This window comes from Hylobates moloch, unplaced genomic scaffold, assembly GCF_009828535.3.
Source record: "Hylobates moloch isolate HMO894 unplaced genomic scaffold, HMol_V3 SCAFFOLD_9, whole genome shotgun sequence".
NCBI classification, from domain to species: Eukaryota; Metazoa; Chordata; class Mammalia; order Primates; family Hylobatidae; genus Hylobates; species Hylobates moloch.
In genome coordinates this window covers 68,792,850-68,810,409 of record NW_026652284.1, presented here as the reverse complement: position 1 = coordinate 68,810,409, position 17,560 = coordinate 68,792,850, and positions in this window count along the sequence as shown.

The window sequence follows — 17,560 nt, the reverse complement described above, 5'->3', positions numbered from 1 at the left end:
CAGCTTGCAGGTATAAAACAGCCTGAGTTCTGGTCCTAGCTTTACTACTGTCTTAGCTATGTCAACGCAAGCCTTTTTATTTCTTGCTTGTAAGATGGCAGGTATGCTTTAGTCCTGCTATATGGAATTAAGCTGACAACACAGCTTATGTGACATGCTTTGAACTAGGAAATATTGAAGTAATAGCTGAATTTTCTTTCTTAAAGCCTAGAGAATGATTTCCTTTCAGCCAATGGGAGAAATCCTAACCAAGTGTAGCCAGGTGAGAACAAGTAAACAGAACAAGTCTCAATAATAAGTATAGTTATAGTCCATTGTCTCATTTCACCAGTTGTAAAGATAGCTGCCCTAGCCTTTTGGTATTCTACCCAGCAGTGTGCGATTTATAACACAGGGCATTTTATATTAAATAATCTGAAGGATATTCAGCAGAAGCACGTATCTCAAAACATTTTTCTAAGTGCATGTCCAAAGGATAGAAATAACAAGAATGAAGAACGCTTCCGCTGCATTTTCAAGCTTCCAACAAGCTCTTTAAAAATGAAATTTGTAATGCCACAGAATTAACTGTATACTTAAAAATGGTTAAATTGGTAAATTTCATGTTATTTATTTTTATCACAATTTTTAAAGGACTATTTCCCAGGTTTTAGTTCTCAGAGAAAGCTCTTGGAGAATAAATATGAAAAATAACCTTATTATGTTTATTTTTTTATTTCTGAAATTTTATTTTTATAAAAATTATATTTGGTTTTTGATGGTTGCAGCAAACACCACAGCACGTGTATACCTATGTAACAAACCTGCACGTTCTGCATATGTATCCCAGAACTTAAAGTATAATAAATAAATAAATAATAATAACCTTATTGTTTGAGTGCTAACTTTAAGTTAGGTGTTTTCTATTTGTGACTACATTTATTCTTCACAAGAACTCTTACAGATATTATTCACATTTGCAGATGAGAAGCTAAGGTTCATAAAGAATACACAGTTTACCTGAGGTTGTAGAACTAATAACTAGAAGAGCCAGGATTCAAACCCGTACTATTGGCCTGCAAAGTCACTATAAGGAGGCCAAGGCGGGTGAATCACAAGATCAGGAGATCGAGACCATCCTGGCTAACATGGTGAAACCCCGTCTCTACTAAAAATACAGAAAAAAAAAAAAAAAAAAAAATTAGCCCGGCGTGGTGGTGGGCGCCTGTAGTCCCAGCTACTCAGGAGGCTGAGATGGGAGAATGGCGTGAACCCAGGAGGCGGAGCTTGCAGTGAGCGGAGATCGTGCCACTGCACTCCAGCCTGGGCGACAGAGCAAGACTCCGTCTCACAAAAAAAAAAAAAAAAAAAAGCAGAAGCAAAGGGCAAAGGGAGGAAAGCGGAAAACAGCTCATGGATTCCATAGACTGTGGAAAAATGGAATAGAATGTCTCTATCATATTACAACTACTCTAAGAGTTTTACTATATAGTCCATTCTGGAGCAGTTTCCTGAGTGATCATAAAGACAGCACAACCTGAATCCAGCAATCAATGCAAGTAAAAGAGAGAAATATAAATATCCTGTTGATTGACTAGTCAGTTGGTTGGCTAATTTTAGCCAGTAAAAGCCTTATGCTGTCTAAGGAAAATAAGACTTTTGTTTAGTATTGAATATGACATCCTATCCAAAGTATGTTTCAAAATGAATCTGTTTGAAGTTTTCTCTCAGAAAGAGCTAACTTTTAAAAATGAAATTTCAAAATTTCATTTTATCAGAAATGTAGCCTTTATTCAATCATGAAAAACAAATAAAACATCTGCCTCTCATAAAGGGTAAAGACCAAAGATGAGTTATAAATATAGTTTCAAATATACACATACACAAAAGTTACTATAAAAATAGAATGCAGGTAGTGAATGCTGTCCTTATTCTTTGCAATTCTTCTCTCTGTTCACTTTTTTCAACTTTACAGCCAATAGTGCACAGAAAATATTAACTTTGAGAATCTTAAAGTCAGATTTACTAAAACTCTTAAAAAATGATTCAAGAGCAAAAATATGCCTATGGCACTTACTGCTTTTTATAGAAACAGTAAAAACCATTCCTCATCATATGCAACCAAGAAAGTCTTTAACACTTAGGTTTAGAGAGTGACAAAACATTTTAAGAGCTGAAGTCTCATATACAATTTTTTTCATCAACAAAACCTCATGACTAACCACTATTCTTTTCCTAACATTAGTGTGATCCAGGAGAAGAGTAAAAGATGTAGCCTGTAATTGCCTTTGGGTTGCTGTAGTATGTGCTGAAATAATTGAGAGCTATGTTTCCAGTATTAAAAGTGGGGAATCTGCATGGGTCTGCAGCAACTCAGCTCTTCCCTCCTCATAGGAAAGAACTCAGCTGACAGGCATAAAGCAGAGTGAGAGATTGAGGCAAGTTTTAGAGCAAGAGTGAGTTTATTAAAAAGTTTTAGAGCAGGAACAAGAGGAAGTAAAGTACACTTGGAAGAGGGCCAAGCAGGCAACTTGAGAGGTTCATGTGCACTGTTTGGCTCTTGACTTGGAGTTTCACACATTGGCATTGTTCTGGGGCTTCTGTTTCTCCTCCCTTGATTTTTTTCCTTGGGGTGGGTTGTCTGCCTGCATGGTGGCCGGCCAGAACTTGGGAGGGGCCACACGCACAGTGTGTTTACTGAAGTTTGTGTGCATGCTCGCTTAATGTGATTTTCCCTTACCAGTGGAGTGTTCCCCCAGAGGAAGGTCACATACCAGTTAAACTCTGTCATTTTGCCTCTTAGTGCAGATGCTTGAGCTCAGTCGCCCAGCTCCTGAGATCTTATCAGGAAGCTGCTGATCACCAGCTTTAGGTGTTTTCTATCTATTTGGAAACTGTTTTTCCCTAGTGCCAGCTGAGACCAATTATTAACTTAGTAAGACAGTTTAACACCAGCTGACCGTCACCTAATGGTTGCCTGACATTAGTGGGGGTCCCTCTTCTGCCCTCCTCATGTCTGCTTAGCTACCTATTCTAACACTAGGAATCACATCAGAAACTTATCAGAGGAGGATTCTGTCTGTTCTTTGAAATAATTTAAATCACCTTACAAAATTTATAAATAGGCTACTAGATAAATAAAGATATCCAGATTGCTAAATACCTAATGATTCAGTTTTGTGATGGCCCACTGCAGGAGTTAGCCCACTACAAGGTAGAGGGATATTCGCCACAACAGACCACCTCCACATTTGACTCCAACTGCAAGCTCAGGAGATTTCCAAAACCACCTTCATGTTTGATAATTTTCTAGAAGAACCCAGAACATACTGAAAGCTATTATACTCATGTTCATGGTTTATTTCAGAGAATAAATTCAGAATAAAATCATCCAAGAGAAGAAACGCAGGGGGCAGAGTTTCGGGAATTGCCAAACATGGAACTTCTGCCATACTGTCCACATGCAGTCTGGATGCATTTCTTTCTTGGCACTGATATGTGATGGTATACATGGAGTATTGCCAAAGGGTAAGCTTGGTTCATAGATTTTATCGGAACACCATCACATAAGTATGATTGATTGGTTGATTGTCCATGTGTTTGGTCTCATTCTACAAGCTCACTGATAGCCCATGACTCAAAATCCCCACCATATATCATGTTGTTTCACACTCTGATGTAGCCAGATCCTATCCTAAATCACATTGATGATATCTGGCTAGCCCAAGGCTCCCAGAAAAACAAAGATTATCTTCCAGAAGCTAAGGGCATAGAGCTGACCTCTTTTGGGGCAAAGTTATATACCCACATGTATTAGTTTGCTAGGGTTGCCATAACAAAATACCACACATTTGGTGGCTTAAACAACAGAAATTTATTTTCTCACCATTTTGAAGGCTAAAAGTCCAATATCGTGCCACCAAGATTGATTTTCTCTAAGGCCTCTCTCTTTTTGGCTTGCAGATGGACACCTTCTTCCTTCCTCCTCATGTGGCCTTTCTTCTGTGCATACACCCCCCTGGTGTCTCTCCTGTGTGTCCTAATCTCTTCTTGTGGAGACACCAGTCAGATTGGATCTGGACCCTCCCTAAGAGCCTCCTTTTAGATTAATCACCTCTGTAAAGACCTTATCTCCAAATATGTCACAGTCTGAAGTACTTGGAATTAGATCTTCAGCATATGAATTGAGGGGAAAAAATTTAGCCCATAACACTGCCTAAATTCTAAGGTAAGGCCAGTGGCTTTTATCTTGCCTTCTTTAAAATACTTAGCACAATTCAAGGTGTATATTACAAATCAAGTCAGCAAATAAGTGTTAATTCACTGATTTAAAAAATCACTCTATCTTCCTGGAATTGATATTTCACTGGAAAGGATACAAAAAAGGAATTTGGGTGTTTGCTTATTTGTTCCAGTCAGCATCTCAGTTTCAGTGTTTTTGTTCCCATTACAAAGAGACAGAATTAGACAGAATTAGATATTACAACAATATCTGCGAGGGAACAATCATCTTGAGCTTTTTTTTTTTTTCCTGTGTCTATGAATTTAGTTCCTGAAACATTGATGTGGGGTGAAATAAAATTTTGTTGTGATTATAGAAGAAACTGTCAAGGTAAGGTTAAATATGCCATATATTCAGTATGTGAAAATAGAAAGTCTGATAAAACCAATTTTTAGGCTGTTGATTTGTTTATCTGCAATTTTTTGTAGTTCTGTGAATACTCTGTAGCCATTAGGAAAGCCCTCTTTGTGTCTGTATGTGTTTGACTATCTCTAGTATTCAGTGCTGTAATTTAAGAACTCTCCTATGTTTTAAAGTATGACTTCGAGGATCTGATGTAGCTTTTTGTTTATTTGTTTGTTTGTTTGTTTGTTTTACTTTGCTTTGTTTCATTTAGAAATAAAACAGTATCACTCTGCTGTCCCGGCTGCAGTGCAGTGATGCAGTCATAGCTCCACTATAGCCTCAACCTCCCAGGATCAAGTGATCCTCTTGCCTCAGCCTCCTGAGTAATAGGACTACAGGTGCGTGCCACCACACCTGACTAATTTTTTTTTTAATTTTTTGTTGAGATAAGGTCTATCTGTATTGCCCAGGCTGATCTTAAACTCCTGGTCTCACGCAATCCTCCTGCCTTGGCACTGATATGTAATCTCTTTCCTGGCACCAAGCAATGATATACATGGAGTAATTCTTTTTTTTTTTTTTTTGAAATGGAGTTTTTCTCTTGTTGACCAGTTTAGAGTGCAATGGCTCCATCTCGGCTCACCACAACCTCTGCCACCTGGGTTCAAATGATTCTCCTGCCTCACCCTCCCAAGTGGCTGGGATTACAGGCTCCTGCCGCCATGCCTGGCTAATTTTGTATTTTTAGTAGAGATGGGGTTTCTCCATGTTGGTCAGGCTGGTCTCGAACTCCCGACCTCAGGTGATCCGCTCACCTCAGCCTCCCAAAGTGCTGGGATTACAGGTGTAAGCCACCGCGCCTGGCTACATAGACTATTTCTAACTAGAGGAGCTTACCCAAGCCCTGGTTCAGGGCTTTGTGCTGGGACTATAGGCATGAGCCACCATGCCTGGCCTGATGTGGCTCTTTTAAAGGGAAGTTTGGCATTATTATGAGAGATCACATTTTTTAAAAAATAGATTTTAATTTTTAGTACTGTTTTAGATTAACTGAAAAATTTTAAAAAGAGAGTTCCCATATACCTTACACCCAGTTTCTCCTATCTTTAACATCTTACACTATTATGGTGTATTTGTTTTCATTAATGATTAATATTGATATTATTATTAATTAAAGCCCATAGTTTATTCAGGTTTTTTTTTTTTTTTTAGCTAAAGTCATTTTTCTGTTCCGAATCCTATCCAGGATATGACATTGCATTTAGTTGTCATGCTTCCTTAGGCGTCTCTTGACTGTGACTGTTTCTTGGACTTTTCTCGCTTTTGATGATCTTAATAGATATGAGAAATACTGGTTAGGTATTTTGCAAAATATTCCTCTATCCTGGATTAGAATATGTCTCATATTTTGGTGTGCTTTTTTGTTGTTGCTCTTTATGATAAGACTCGTATTATGGATTTAGGGAAGGAAGATCACAAGTAAAGTGCCATTTGTGTCACATCTTATCAAGTATGCATAATATCAACATCATTCATAACTGTTGATGTTAGCCTTAATCATCTTACTGAGGTAGTGTCTGTCAGCCTTCTCCCCTGGGAAGTAGCTCTCTGTGTCCCCCTTTCTACACTGTAGCCTGCAGAAAGAAGTCACTGTCCACAGCCTACACTTGAGAAGCAGAATGTTACAATTCCCTGGCTAGAGAATATCCATATAAATTATTTCAATTTCGTTTGCATGGAACATTCTTTTCTTCTCCCCTATTTATTCATTTATGCAGTCTTTTATTTATATCAGAATGGACTCATGAATAGTTATTTTATTTTTGGTGTTCTAAATCAACAATATTTTGTTGTTCGTATTATTTCAACTTAGTCATTGGGAGACTTTTCAGTTGACTTTTATGCTTCTCTTATGCTTCGAGTGACCTAATTTTCAGAAAACATGAAATGGTATAATAAAAAGTTTCCTATTAAATAAATAATAAATCCATGGAAATACTAGAAATCTTGTTCAAAAAAGCCATACATGCCCCCCTCTATGTTCTCTTTCTCTGGCTGTGTGTTTTCTACTCTTTAAAAAATTATTTTATAACCATTACTTCTCCCATTGTCGGGTTCATGACTAAACTATACCCCAAATTATTGCATGTTATCTGCTGTTCAGCAAGAACATATAAACTTCAATATAATATAAAACAGTGATTCTTTCACATATCCTAGCAATCTTCTCCAACCCTGACTGTAGTTCAGCTTAGTAGATTATTGTAGTATAAATAAGTTGTATAACTCAGTATTAGTGCAAACTGAAAAACACTAAAAGAAAACATGTTTTGGGGGTGGGTACAGTGGCTCACGCCTGTAATCCCAGCACTTTGGGAGGTTGAGGCGGGTGGGTCAAAGGAGGTCAGGAGTTCAAGACCAGCCTGGTCAACATGGGGAAACCCCATCTCTACTAAATATAAAAAATTTAGCCGAGCGTGGTGGAGGGCACCTGTAATCCCAGCTACTTGGGAGGCTGAGGCAGGAGAATTGCTTGAACCTGGGAGGCAGAGGTTGCAGTGAGCTGAAATCACTCCATTGCACTCCAGCCTGGGCAACAAGAGCAAAACTTCGTCTCAAGAAAAAAAAAGAAAGAAAACATGTTTTCTATATGCTCTTCTTCAAGGATAAATAGTCATGCCAATTTTTATTTAGCTCTGTACAATGATCTGAGTAAAACCTCATTTTTGCTGGAACTTGTAAATGCATTGGCAAATGAATTCTATAGTCTTGGGTCAGCTACAATGATTTTAGCATGTGTTCAGTGAAGTTAGGAGATAGTCCAGTAGGCAAAAAAATTCCAAAAGCAGATTTGATATTGTAATCTAAGACTCCTGTTTCTCTTGAGTCCTGAAAGTGAACATGCTTTCTGTAGACAAAATGTTTTAGTTATATACATTGTTTTACATGGAGCTTAGAATAAACACACAGATGTGATCTGCATTGTTGAAGAACTGTCTTTATAACCATCAACATCGTTTTAAGTATTAGGCAATGCATATTATACTCTATGTAACCCTTTGAAAACGAACAAACAAACAGAAAGTCTGATATTCTGGTTGTTAAAAGGGATGAATCAAAAATAAGATTCTTTTCCTGTAACAGGTGAGATACATCAGTCAGTTTTCTGAATTCTATATAAGGCTCTTAATCTAAAAGATTTTCTATTTTTTCCTAATTTCCTTAATTTATTTAGTCAGAGTTCAGTGATTTGTATATCAATCAAACAGTTTCACACTCAAGTACTTTATGCTAGTTATCAATAGCAAGATTAATGATAGATATCCTATGATCTTAAAGATCTTTTCGATTGAACGGTAACATAAAATGTACCATTTTACCAGGCCCTAATATATATTATGAATATTTTAATTCATTTTATTTAGTTAGTTAAATTTATATAAATTAAGATTTCAATTACATTTGCTCAACATTTTAAATTCACACTTAGTATGTCTTCTTATAGTGCCTGTATAATTTTAGGTTGTTCCACGTTAACTTTAGCTTGTTGCAAATTCACAACCAGTACATCCTTCTATTTGACTCATCCTGTGTTATTTCCACTTGTCATTACCAGCCTTTTGTTTCCTCTGATATTTGTCAGCACTGCAGAGGGGTTTCTTTCTTTCTTTTGTATTTAATTATTCCAATGCTTCATTAGCACTGTACTACAGTTTCTTAAACTTCTTATAGTTAAGTCATATTTACATTTTTGAAAAATTTTAAACATGATCTAACAAATATTTTCATTAAGTGAGCTGTTAGAAACATAGAATTTTTATAACAACTCTTAAGCACTCTGTTAATACCTATTATAATACCTATTAGTTCTGAAATGTAAGCAACTAGTATGACCAATATCCACTTGTATAATTTTGTGATCAATATAAGAAGACACTTATAAAAGTGATGGATGAGTTTATGTCATACATTGTGCTGATGGTTTCACAGGTGTATCCTTATCTCCAAACTCACCATGTTGTTTGCCTTAAGTATACATGGCTTTTTGAAGGTCAATCACACCTCAATAAAAGTGCTTTTAAGAATATTATATCTAGAAGTCACTAAAACGTATCTATGATTTAAAGGTGGAGTCGATACACAAAATATAAAAAATAAATTATTAATGCAAGTATTATAATAAAATGGGTGTACTTGAAAAAAATAAAATTTAAACGTATTGATTTCTTCCAATAACTGAAATGTTTTAGGATTTCTGGTATGATTATGTGATGATCATGTCCTTCTGAGCCATGAGGAAGAAAACAATTTTTGTTAAACAGAGTTAATCAACAGTATTATCAAAATAGGCTTTGGCAAGAGACAATTGTCTTAAGAGGAAAGAAAACGAAAAAACATTGTAACGATGGCATTTCAGTCTCAAAATTAAATATTAAAGGTTGCTGCACTAAAGTTTATTTATAAACAATAGATTTGAAAAAAATAGAAAAGCTAAATTAATCAAGTCTCTGCTCTTAGAAAGTAGGAGAGGGGAATATGAATCATTGTGAAATATTCCCAGAGCCTTCTCTATCACAAAGTCCCGACTAGGGCAGATTTACAGGAGCCTTATCCCACCAGCTGATGGAAGAACATTCATCTGACTCCAGCCCCTTCTCGCCTTCCTGTTTCACTTAAGGAGAAAAAAGTACAAAGTCAACAGGGCTCTGGACTTCAGGGAAACACTGCAGTCAGTTAAGCTGTAGAAGGCAAGGGATAAAATAGCTGTACCACTGGGAGAAGCGTTTGTGAAGGTCACTGTCCCAAGACACAGGCCCACAAAAACACTGAAATTTAATGGTAAGATTATCGAATGTACCCCTTCCCGAAGCCTTACCCCTACACCAACATGGCTCCAGTGTAACAGTCTGTTATACCTAGAAAATCTGCAAGACTGTCATTGGGAAGGGTTAGTTTAGGGAAGCCCAAAGTTAAGAGTGGGAACAAAAAGTTATTAGAGGAATTTGAAGCTTCTGGGACCTACGACTACAGCAAACATTAAACACTGCCCAATCTCTAGTTAGTTTAGCATAAATTTTCATACAAAATGTTTAATTATCTCAATTTATATTATCTAATATATGTCTCAATTTCAAGCAAGATTAAAAAGCATGTGAAGAAATGCCAAAAGTCTTAAGGAAAAAAATCAAGCATAGAACCAGACTTAGCTATGACACAAACCAGAAGTTTAAATAACTAAGATGAATACATTAAGGGCACTAGTGAGGAAATAAATGATATGCAAAATACGGTAGATCATTGCAGCAGAGAAATGGAAAATATAGGACTGAATCAAATGAAAATGTTGGAAACCAAAGACAGCATAGTAGAAATGATGACCTTCAAAGTGCTCATTAGTAGACTCAACAAAGCTACAAAAAATAATCAGTGAACTTGAAGACTGTCGGTCAGTAGAAATTATGCAAACTGAAGCACAAGTATAAAACAAGAAATTAGAAAACAGCATCCAAGAACTAAGGGACAATGTAAAACCACATAATATACTCATAATTGGGATCTCTGATACTGGAAAATGAGAGAATTGGGCAGAGAAAATAATTGAAGAAATAATGGCTAAGAATTTTCTAACAGTAGTGGCAGATATCAAATTGCAAGATGTAATAAACTCACAGACCAACAAGGAGAAAAAACTGCTAAAAATCAAGGACACAGAGAAAAGTATCAAAAGTAGCATGGGTGAAGAAAGGAATATTTTTTCTACAGAGGAATAAGGATAATAATTACACTACACTTGTTTCAAGCTATAAGCAAGCCAGAAGAAAAAGAATTGACATTTTTGACATTTTGAAAGGAAATGAACCAATGCAGAATTCTATGCCCAGCAAAATTAACTTTCAAAGGCAGAGGAGATATAAAGACTATCTCAGACAAACAAAAACAGAAATATATTTTAATTGCTAGCAGACGTACTTTATAAGAAATGTTTAGGCTGGGCACAGTGGCTCACACCTGTAATCTTAGCACTTTGGGAGGCCAAGCCAGGCAGATCACGAGGTCGGGAGATTGAGACCATCATAGCCAACATGGTGAAACCCTGTCTCCACTAAAATTCAAAAATTAGCTGGGCATGGTGGCATGCACCTGTAGTCCCAGCTACTTGGGAAGCTGAGGCAGGAGAATCGCTTGAACCCAGGAGGCAGAGGTTGCAGTGAGCCGAGACCACACCACTGCACTCCAGCCTGGCAATAGAGCAAGACTCCATCTCAAAAAAAAAAAAAAAAAGAAAAAGAAATGTTTGAAGAAACTCTTTATGCCAAAAAAATGTTTTCTAGGTCAGAAACCTGGATCTACACAAAGAAATAAATAGTGGTGTAAATGGACAAGTGGATGTGAAATATAATCCTTTTAATGCCATTTTTAATTACTAAAAATATAAACCATGAAATAATAGCAACAATGTATTATGTGTTAAGGTGATGTGTAAAAATAAAATACATAACAACAATAGCACAAGAGTGGTGAGTGTGAATTAGGAATACTGTTGTAAAATCTTTACATTGCATGTGAAGCTTTATATTGTTATTTGAAGGTATATGCAAATTATTAAAACTTCAAATTTTAAACCCTGGAAGACTGACTAAAATTATTTAAATAGGCAAATAATAAAAGACAAAAGAACAGAAGGAATTGAATCATAAAATATCTCCAATTGAATCTAGAGAAGGCAGTAAAAGAGGAAAAATAAAAAACAAAGGCAACAAAAATAGAGCATCTAGCACTCCTCAAACTGTTCCAAAAAAATTAACAGGAATAATTATCCCTAAGTCATTCTATGAGACCAGCATTATGCTGATAGCAAAGTCAGACAAAGATGCACCAAAGAAAACTACAAGCCAATATCCCTGATAAATATAGATGCAAAAATTTTCAGCAAAGTACTAGCAAACTGTTTACAACAGCATATCAAAAAGATAATACACCACGTTCAAGTTGGATTTATCCCAGGGATGCAAGGATGATTCAACATATGCAAATCAATAAACATGATATATCACATCAACAGAATGAAAGACAAAAATCATGTGATCATCTTGATAGACACAGAAAAAGCATTTCATAAAATTTAACATCAATTCATGATAAAAAGTCTCAACAAACTAGGCATAGAAGGAGCATATCTCAACATAATAAGAGCCATATATAACAAAGCCACAGATAACATCAGACTGAATGGGAAAACTGAATGTGGAAAAGTCGAAAGTCATTCCTTTACGAACTGAAAGAGGACAAGACCTCCTCTTCAAAGCAGTAATAGAAATCATAGCCAGAGGAATCAAGCAAGAGAAAGAAATAAAAGGCATCCAAATGTGAAAACAGGAATTGAAATTATCCTTTTTTTGCTGATGACATGATTTTATATCTAGAAAAACCTAGATTTCACCAAAAAACCTCCAAGATGCGATAAATACATTCAGTAAAATTACAGAATACAAAATCAATGCACAAAAATCAGTAGAATTTCTATACACTATGAACAAACTAGCTGAGAAATAAATCAAGAAGGCAATCCCATTTACAATAGCAACAACAATGATGACAACAACAAGTACCTAGAAATAAATGTAACCAAGGAGGTGAAAGATCTCTGAAACTAAAAGTACAAAACACTGATGACAGAAACTGAAGAGGACACACAAAAGAAAAATGGAAGACATCCCATGCTCATGGATTGGAGGAATTCATATTGTTAAAGTGACCATTCTGCCCAAAGCAATCTACAAATTCAATGCAATTCCTAGCAAAATATCAATGCTATTTTTCACAGATTTTTTTTTAAATCCTGACATTCATATGGAGCCAAAAAAGAGCCCAAATAGCCAAAGCAATCCTGAGGGGGGAAAAAACAAACAAACAAACAAAAAACCTAGAGGCATCACACTGCCTGACTTCAAAATATTTTACAAGTTTTGGTAACTCACACAGCATGGTATTGGTACAAAAACAAATGTATAGACCAATGGAACAGAGTAGAACATATAAAAATAAATCCACATATTTACAGCCAATTGGTCTTTGACAAAAACCAGTAAGCATGTGCCCGGGGAAAAGGATACCCTCTTGAATAAATGGTGCTGGGAAAATTGGATATCTATATATAGAAGAATGAAACTGGACCCTGGTCTCTCAACATATGAATTCAGGACTTAAATGTAAAACCCCAAAATACAAAGCTACTAGAAGAAACATAAGGCAAAGATTTTATGGCTAAGATTTCAAAGCACAGACAAAAGAAACAAAAATAGACAAATGGGATTATATCAGTCTAAGAAGCTTATGCATAGATAGCAAAAGAAAGAATCAACAGAGTGAAGGAACAACCTATTGAACACACACACACACACACACACACACACACACACGTTTCCACTATAAAGTGGGAAAAAGACATGAATGGACATTTCTCAAAAGAAAATACATAAATGGACAATAAGGATATGAGAAAAGCTCAACATAATTAATCATCACAGAAATGCAAGTCAAAACTTGACATATTATCTTACCCTAGTTAAAATGACTATTATTAAAATGAAAAAAAAATAACAGATTCTGGTGAGGTTGCACAGAAAAGGGAACTCTTACACACTATTGGTGGGAATTTTATATAGCCATTATGGAAAATACTATGAAAATTTCTCACAAAGCTAAAAATAGAACTACTATATAATTCAGCAATCCCACTACTGGCTATTTATCCAAAGGAAAAGATATTAGTATATCAAAGTGGTACCTATACTCGCATGTTTATTGCAGCACTATTGACAATAGCACAGATATGGAATCAACCTAAGTGCCTATCAGCAAATGAATGGATAAAGAAAATGTATATATACAAACAATGAAATGCTATTCAGCCATAAAAAAGAATAAAATCACATTATTTACAGTAACAGATATGGAACTGGAGGTCATTATGTTAAGTGAAATAAACCAGACAAAGACAAATTTCAAATGTTATCACTCATATTTGACAGCTAAAAATGTTGATCTATGGTGGTAGAAAGTAGAATGATAAACACCAGAGGCTGGAAAGGATGTGTGTGGGGTGGGGGGGGGATTAAGTGATGTTGATCAATGAATGCCGACTTACAGTTAGGTAGAAAGTTTCAGTTCTAATATTCAATAGAGTAGGGTGAGCATAGTTAGCAACAATGTATTTTATATTTCAAACCGACTAAAAGGGAGAATTTGAAATGTTTCCACTACATAGAAATGATGAATACTCAAGGTGATGGATGCCCCAAATATTTTTACTTTATCATTACACATTATATGCATGCAACAAAATATCACATATACCCCACAAATATGTAATATATTATGTATCAATAAAAAATAAAGCAGCTCAGAAGACAACAGGTTTTTATCCAACCATTTTAATGATTACTTTAAATGTGAACTTCTAAAAATACACTGAATGGCAAAAATCGTCAGATTGGAAAAGAAAGCAGAGCCTGTCTATATGTTTCTTAAAAGAAACCCCACTATTGGTATAAGACTTAAATAGAGCAATTTTTTAATGAGGAAATATATTTCACAAATATAGTTAACTGATTTTTACCAAAAGCAAAAGAAATTCACTGCAGAAAGCATAGTATTTTCTACAGAAATTCCTCAAACAATTGAACTTTGGCAGGAGAAATATAAACTTTGAGACATATCTTACACCTCTTTAAAAAGACCTAAATATAATATTATAGAATTTCTAGAAATAGTCATAGGAGAAAATCTATGTAATCTTGAATTATGTGATGAGTTTTAAAAAGGCAACACAAATTGCACAATTCATAAAGAAAAAATATTGATAAATTGGTCTTTATTGAAATTCTGATATTTTCTCTGTAACATACATGACTAAGACAATGAAAAGACAAGCCTCAGACTGAGAGTAAATATTTTTAAATTACATATGTGATGCAGGATGTTAAAACTCCAATAATAAGTAATGCTGATATATTGATATTGACATGTGCCTTGAGATATGATTTGATGAGAGAGATAACTATCTGTTGGAATCTTCTAGAAAATAAACTCTTAATCCCAGTCTAATCGTGGAGATAACATCAAACCAACCCAAATGGAAAGAATTCTTCAATTGTCTTCAAATTTTCAATAATAAGATTGATAAGGAAAGAGTAAGAAACTCCAACACACCAGAACATATAAGGGAATTAAGATAAAGAAAAAGCCAAGTAAATGAACAGACAAGGAATGCCATTTAGTTATCAGTCTAACCTAATGAAAAGAAAACGCTACTTATAATGACAAACTGCAGTGTGGTGTCATGCATTGGATTCTGGAACAATGCTGAAATTATAATAAAGTCTCTATTTGGTTAATAGTATTTTATCAATTTCAATTTCTTAGCTTTGACAAATGTGCCAGTTAAGCAAGGGGAAACTAAATCAAGGGTATGCAGTAACTCTGCACCATGCTTGTAACTTTTCTGAAAAACTATATTTCAAAATTTAAAAGCTTATTCAAAAACTTAATTTGGTTTATGTTCTTTATAGCCAAGAGCTACTAAATGCGTATACTACTATAATAGTTTGTGTGAAATCAAAGGAAAATAAATAAAAGAAAATAACTAAATCTATAAGAGGAACGAGGGCCTAGAAAATAGTTACAAGGAAAATGAATTATTCGAATTGTGATATTGAGAAAGAATGTATAGTAAAACAAAATAGAAATAATTAAAGTTCTAGTTTTTGCCTTTGGAAGAGATAGAGCCATCCCTAACAGAAATGCTGAAAAAAATCGGGAAGAGAAAGAAATTTGAAAAAAGAACTGATTTCTTCAGTTTTGTAAATGGAAAGTATGCCTTGATGTGCTGGAAGTGTATGCAAGTGTACAGGTCAATGAAGCAGTTATTAGAATGTAACAGTCAGAAGACAGATTGGAACTGGAAATAATGATCTGGTGCTAGCACAGAGAAAGACAATAGCTGAAATCCTAAGAGTAAATTGCTAACGTAGAAATTTTTGGAAAAAGTCAAGTTAATGAAAGAGAATGAGAGAGCATAGAAAGGAAGCGGGTTCTAAAGACAGCACTTTAAAAAAATACACTAAGAATTCATGAAGAAGAATAAAAGGAAATGGTAAAGGAGTACGGAGGTAACAGGTAAACAATGAGAGGAATATATTACCACCTAAACAGAAGAGAGGATGGCAAGAATTAGAAGTATTCATTAGTGTCAAGTACTACAGAGACAAGGATCTATGTTAACTGAATGAACACCGTAAGGTATGGATACTGAGAAGTCATTGATTACCAAAGGGCTCAATAGATAGGCAAGGAACAAAAGTAGAGAAAGTACTTCGAGAGGATAAGAGATGTCACTTCTCTCTTATTTCCTGGGAGACAGTAAAATCTCATTCTCCCTCCTTTACATACAGTGATTACTCCAGCAAAATGCCCCACTCTTGAAAAGCTCAGCAAAAAATGTTTGTCCAGTGTACATACTTTTTATTTTGTGGAAAATCCATTTTCATGAAATGAGAAGGGATGCAATTAATAGCCCCAAACTGAAGCTCTAAAAATAAACTATGGAGCTAAGGCTACAATTATACTTAAACATTGTGTTTATGGAAGGGGCAATTAATAAGCAAATAATGTAGGTAATGTGCAGTAAGCAGCTGAAGAGATGCAATAGTAAATCAACAGCAGTAGACTTCCTCAAAGATAGAAACATCTAATTAGTGTGATATGTGAATAGACACACACACACATACATAACATTTAAACATTATTTTTACACAACATCTTTGAAATGGAAACCAGCAGTCAGTAATCACAATCTAGCTGCCAGCAGGCAGAAGACAGCCAAAGCATTCTATTAACGCTTGTGTTTGGCCGTCATGTTGGTTTCTTGTTTGTTTGTGTTGTTTTGTTTTCTGTTAGTTATTTGAGCACTTTGGGTTGAGGCATATGCTTTGTATATTACTGTATTTGGCAACATTCTTTATCATCTTACTTCTAGCTAACAAGTTTATTGCTCTTCTGTGGCCCTTGAAGTTGGTTCAGTTTTGACTCTCTGTACATTATATGCAAGTATTCTTGTACAATGAGCAATAGAGCAAGTTTCTTTTTTCTTATTTTTGGAAAATCAAACATTATGAGCATTTTTAAGTGGAAATGTTTAACATTGTTTTACTTTGGATTCTGCCATTTTCCTTTTTCTATGTTGATGTGCAAAGTTTCACTTTAGAAATTCCAGTCATGCTTTCTGCCTTCTCTGGATTTGGAAAGAAGCAGACAGAAATTCAATAGAAATTCATTATACTGGAATCTATGTGTATGAACAATAGTTCTAACTGCTTGAATAAAAATGTCATGATATTTATATCTAGATTTATAAATATGGAGATTCTGAAGCAAGATCATAGATCCACAATTGTCAAAATAGCTCTAGGCCAATTACCTATCTGCATTTATGTAGCTCACAAATAAAAGCAAACCAGGAAATCCAGAAATAAATCAATCACTATTGAGTGTTTCATTGGAGTTTTGTTCTATGCATGTAGCTTAAAGCTGTAGCTTTAGTGACTGATGTGGATCACTGCACAATCAATATGGCTAGGGCAATATTTATCAGCCATAAAATCTGGCCGGGACACACAAATAGATGTGTTTATCCTGTAGTTCACATTATAATTACATGAGAACATGACTTCCATCTGAATTGTTTAAATAATTAAGAACAGATGAGAATTGTCTTAATAACTCATATTATTTAGATAAAGCCTCCAAAATTATTTCTGCAGTATATATTGTATATAATATGCAACTTTTTATCAGAGTGTTTCTAAATACTTCTACTTTAATCAATTTTATGTTAAAAGACTATATTTCTCCCTTTTATTATTTTTTTGTGGTCTAAAATCTTATAATAAAAAC